The sequence below is a fragment of the Gossypium arboreum genome, chromosome 8 (assembly GCF_025698485.1).
Source record: "Gossypium arboreum isolate Shixiya-1 chromosome 8, ASM2569848v2, whole genome shotgun sequence".
NCBI lineage: Eukaryota > Viridiplantae > Streptophyta > Magnoliopsida > Malvales > Malvaceae > Gossypium > Gossypium arboreum.
The window spans coordinates 68,735,325-68,740,762 of NC_069077.1; the positions used below are offsets into that span (position 1 = coordinate 68,735,325).

A 5,438-nucleotide genomic window follows, 5' to 3' on the forward strand; every position below is an offset into this window, starting at 1 on the left:
TAGGTAAATTGTAAGGATCAAATAACAACAAGGTGAGAAAACTTGGGTTTGCATGTCAAATTGCCCAAAACTCAAGTAGTGGCCGGCCAAGCAAGGATGGTTCTTCCACTAGGTTGAATTTTTAATGTAATGCTTTTATTAGTAAATGGTTAAAATAAATTAAAGAAAGGAAAGATGAATTAAATAAGAAAGCAAGAGAAAGTCTTCATCTTCTTTCTTTTTCAAGTGCCGTGAGCTAGGAGAAAGAAGGAAGAAATGTTCTAAGACATTCGGCCATCCTAAGGGGTTGATTAAGGTAGGATTCATGTTAGTTTTGTTAAAGTTTTTGTGAAAATCTAGTTAGTAGCCAATGTCTTATTATATCCCATATGTTAATTTTCTACCTAAATAGGTAATTAAATGGCATACGGTTAGGGAGAGGTAAATGCTAAGAGTATGGTGCTTTTGATGTTATGAATGGAAATAGTAGAAAGGTGAAAGAAAATTTAGGTAGAAATGTAGTTATATGTAGATTTATATGATGTTACAAATAGATATGAAGCTATGCTAGATTAGGAAAAATTTGGTCAAGTGTTCATGAGAGGAAACTATGTGTTTAAAAGAATAAAAATGATATTATAATTGATAGTATATGTATTCGGCCATCTAATTAAGTGTATAGGTGATGTTAAATCTAATTTTTGCACATTCGGCTCTATAAGTATGCCCATTTGTGATATTACCTTTGATTGTATAAAATCGACTAAAATGAGTAATTAGTAAGGGGTTGCCTAATATACAAATATGTATATATGTATGTGTAATTGGATTATTGATAGTAAGGTGATATTATATGGTTATTAGCGAATGGCTCAAAAGCATAAGGTAGAAAGATAAAATTTACCATGTGTTTCTTATGATATGAAATCATTAATATTTTGATATAAATATTTAGCAAGGCGGTTAAACTAGTTTAACTTATTCGATTAAGCTCAAGAAGTTAAAGGAGGGAATCAAGCAAGGGCAAAGCAAAGAACATCGAGTAGCCGAGTTGGAACCGTTTTACCCAACACAAGGTAAGTCCTTAAGCATTTTGTAAGGTTGATTAGTTTGTATATAAATAATACTAGTGAATCATAAAAGAATTCCTTTTGATGAGTATTCTTTTGGAGTGATTTTCCTATTTATTAATGTGACCATATGTGCTATTTGAATTAAGTAAATTGCCTCATCATAATGAGTTAACATACGGCACTATGTGTACGGAATTAAGTGGCACTATATGTGCCGATTTGGATGTTGAAGCATGAGAGAGAATCCAATGCACTTGAAAAGGGTTACTATGACACTATGTGTGCGAGTGTGACGAGCACTATGTGTGCAAATATGGTTGATAATATAAAGTGTGCATGAAAGAATGAAGTGGTAGAACTAGTAACTAAAATATCGAACTTGAGACATGTCTTTGAGTAGGTATAAATTTATCTAGTGCATCATGATTCCATGCTTTGAGGAATCGGGTCTAAATCAATGGGGTTGTTTTGGTATTTGATTTGATTGTAGGACTTGGCATGAGATTGAATCGAAATTCTAAGAAATTATAGCATAGTTCGGTATGGTTGGAGTAACTGATTTTGCATTATTTGCTTTCTCTTATGATCTTTTATAAATGGACGGTATGTAAGGCTTATGACTTACTGAGTTATATACTCATTTGGTGTGTTTGTTTGTTACTTATTTAGGTTTCTTTGACCCATTTTGTGTGCTCGGGACCATCGTCGAAGTCATCACACCAGTTTGCAACTTTTTGGTACCCTCTTCTTAGTTGGTCTAAGAGAACATTTCCGCATGTATAGGCTATTATGTTTTGTTTAAACTTTAATATGTAAACTTTTAGCCATGCGAATATGGCTTAAATGCTAAGTTTGGATTTGGCCTCATAGGTGCTTAGTTATAAGGTTCAGTAAGTTTGGCCTTGATAATTCGGTTTTGATTGAGTAATAGTCTAAGTCTATTTGATTATTATGCCGTATGTCACGGCTGATCATTTTTGGTGTTACACTTATGATATGGTTATTGAGTAGTATGGAAATTCTTGGTGACTAGCCATTGGAATGGCTAATCATGATCATATTTGGTGTTATGTATGTCAAATTACTAGCTAATCCATGGAAATCATGAAATAGGTAAATTTTTTTACCATAAAATAGATTCAGACAGCAGTAGTGATGTGAATTTGAAAATTCACTAAAAATAGTAGAAATGGAATTAAATAATGAATAAATTATGGAATCGAATCTTGATGAGTCTATTTTCATATGGAAGAAGCAAAACAGGTATATGAGCTATATTTTATGAGATGTTTAAATTTTTGTGAAACAGGGCCAAAGCAATTTCTGGATCCTCTGTTCTGACTTTGGAAATTCACCATAAATTTTAAAAAAATAATTAGAAGTCATGCCTATATGTACAGATTCATTATTGAGTCTAGTTTTATTAGAGACAAACGGCATAGGCATTTAAGCCCTGTACATGGAGATATATAATTCGTAATGCATAGAGATCAGAGTAGTTGAACCCTGATACAGAGGAGACTTTAACTAATAAACTGTACGAATTGGCCTGACCAAAAATTCTAAAAAAATTTTTATTAGATAAATAGATGAGTCTAGTTTCTGAAAAAATTTACGGAATTGGATTTTGAGTTACGGAACTTGAGATATGATTTTTAAAGCGACTGTGATGCAATTAGCCAGCTTGTCTAGAAAATTTTAAAATGGATTATATGAGCTGTTTAAGTAATGAATTAAGCCCGTTAACACCTTGTGTTTGACTCCGGAAATAGTCTCCGGTACGGGGTGTTACATCATGTCCTGCTTCAACACGGTCGTATCGCAAGGCCGTGTCTCTTCCCCTGTTTGGCCACGGCTTTAGGCACGCCTATGTGCCTGGCCGTGTGTGCTGAAAAGCTTTTCAATTCAAAGATTAAGTTAATTGATTCGAAGTGTGAGAAAATAAAAATAAAAATAAAGAAATCAAAATATGTTAGTGCTCGGGTTGCCTCCCGAGAAGTGCTTATTTATAGTCTAAGCTCGACTTACCTCTCTGTTGAATGATCATGGTGGTTCGAGGAGTTCATACTCCTTATTCCTGTTGTCAATTTTAAAATAAGGTTTTAAACGGGTGTTGTTTACCTTAAAAGTGCCGAACTTGGGATGACTCACCTCTACTATACCAAATAGAAAACTACTAAGTACCGTAAGAGGGATTTCCTCATTTGGTGTGGTAGTGACAATGTTAGGATCAACAGCATCTAGTAAGACTATATCACTGACCTGAAGTTGATTAGGAGAGGTATCAGGCTAGTTTTTGTGTAGTTTCGGTTTATCATGTGTTCTCAGTTTGTGTTCTTGCCATTCGTCTAGCTCCTCTATCCGTAGTCTTTGTTCTTTATGGATGTCTTTATTCTCTTCATGATAGTAGCGCACTGTCTCTGTTGTCTTTGTTCGAGGAAGTTCTTGCAAGGACGATTGAATATTAGTTTTATCATCGACAGTTTTTATAGCATTATCTTGAGTCTTAGAGGTTTTGACTGAGTCGCGTGCTTGGAGTGTTACTGCGTCGTCACCTGCATGAAGTGTTAGCTCTCCTGTGCCTACATTAATAATGGTTCTGGCAGTTGCTAAAAATGGTCATCCTAAAATTAGAGGTATCTCGTTATCCTCATCCATATCTAAGACAATGAAGTCTACTGGGTAAATAAATTTATCAATTTTAACGAGAACGTCTTCAATAATACCCTTAGGAAATCTAACTGTTTTGTCAGCCAATTGTATGCTCATCCTAGTCTATTTAGGTTTACCAAGACCTAGTCGTTTAAACATTTTATATGACATAACATTTATACTTGCCGCTAGATCAGCTAAAGCATTATTCATAGATAAACTACCAATTAAGCAAGGAATTGTAAAACTCCCTGGATCTTTCAATTTGTTAGGTAACTCATTCTTTAAAATAGCTGAGCAGACTTCATTGAGTTCCACATGTGAGGTAGTGTCTAATTTCCTTTTATTGCTCAGAAGTTCCTTTAAGAATTTTGCTGAGTTGGGCATCTGTGAAAGAACTTCAATAAAGGGTAAGTTAATATGTAATTTCTTTAAGAGTTTGACAAACTTACCGAATTGTTCTTCTGTTCTGTCTTTCGTCATCGCTTAAGGATATGGCACATGAAGTTCGTGATTTGTACTTACCTGTTTGGGATCATTATTGTTTACCTCTTCTCATCCTTTGTTCATCGCATTGTCTTGTTTTATTTCTGGCTCAGGTGTAATCAATCCTTTCGTATCTTGAGTGCTAATTGCATTGAGGTGTTCCCTCGGATTAGGTTCAGTATTACTTGGTAGGCTACCTTGTGGTCGTTCGGAGATTAGTTTGGACAGCCGGCCTATCTGAGTTTCGAGTCATTGGATCGATGCTTGTTGATTCTTAAGTGCTGTCTCGGTATTTTGGAAACGGTTCTGTCACCGAGATGAATTTAGAAAGCATCTCTTCAAGGTTTGGTTTTTTCTTCTGTTGATAAGGTGGCTGTTGAAAACCCTGAGGATTTTTTAGCTTTGGATTTCCTTGATCTCCCCAGGAAAATTTTGGGTGGTTCCTCCAACCTGCATTATAAGTATTACTGTATGGGTTATTTTGAGATCTAAAGTTATTATTACCCATATAGTTAACTTGTTCCTCTTTGGTTGTGGGATTGAAGGATTGATATTCTGTATGCACACCTCCTCCGCTTGAGTCACACCTCATTACTAGATGTACCTGCATAGAACCAAGAAAACTATCAATCTTTTTATTGAGAAGTTCTACCTGATTTGAGAGCATGGTGACTGAATCGATGTTATAGATGCCAGCTGTTTTCATTAGCTTTGTCCTCACAACTTGCCACTGATAGTTATTCAGTGACATCTCCTCTATAAATTCATATGCATCTTTCGGTGTTTTATTGTTGATGGTTCCGCCAGCAGCTGTGTCAATCATTTGTCTTGTCGAGGGATTCACACCATTGTAGAACGTTTGAACTTGCAGCCAAAGCAGTAACCCATGGTGAGGGCACCTTTTTAGTAAGTCATTGTATCTCTCCTATGCATAGTAAAGTGTTTCTAAATCCACCTATACAAAAGAAGAGATATCATTATGTAATTTAGTCATTTTAGCCGGCGGAAAATATTTTAGTAAAAATTTCTCGGTCATTTGTTCCCAAGTAGTGATAGACCCTCGTGGTAACGAGTTTAACCACTGTTCAGCTTTGTTTCTCAGTGAAAAAGGAAATAACCGAAGATGAATGGCATCATTAGAAATGCCATTGATTTTGAATGTATCGCAAAATTCAAGAAAATTTTCCAAGTGCGTGTTGGGATCCTCATCCTGCAAACCATCAAACTGAACAAACTGCTGTATCATCT

The 5,438-nt window shown here is 35.3% G+C and overlaps 1 non-coding gene across 1 annotated transcript; it reads left to right on the forward strand.

Moving 5' to 3' along the window:
- Positions 1 to 5,071: 5,071 nt before the first annotated feature.
- Positions 5,072 to 5,177, forward strand: LOC128279832 (small nucleolar RNA R71). The gene has a single exon (XR_008270025.1). It is a non-coding gene; the product is annotated as a small nucleolar RNA R71 (small nucleolar RNA).
- The last annotated feature ends 261 nt before the right edge of the window (positions 5,178 to 5,438 follow it).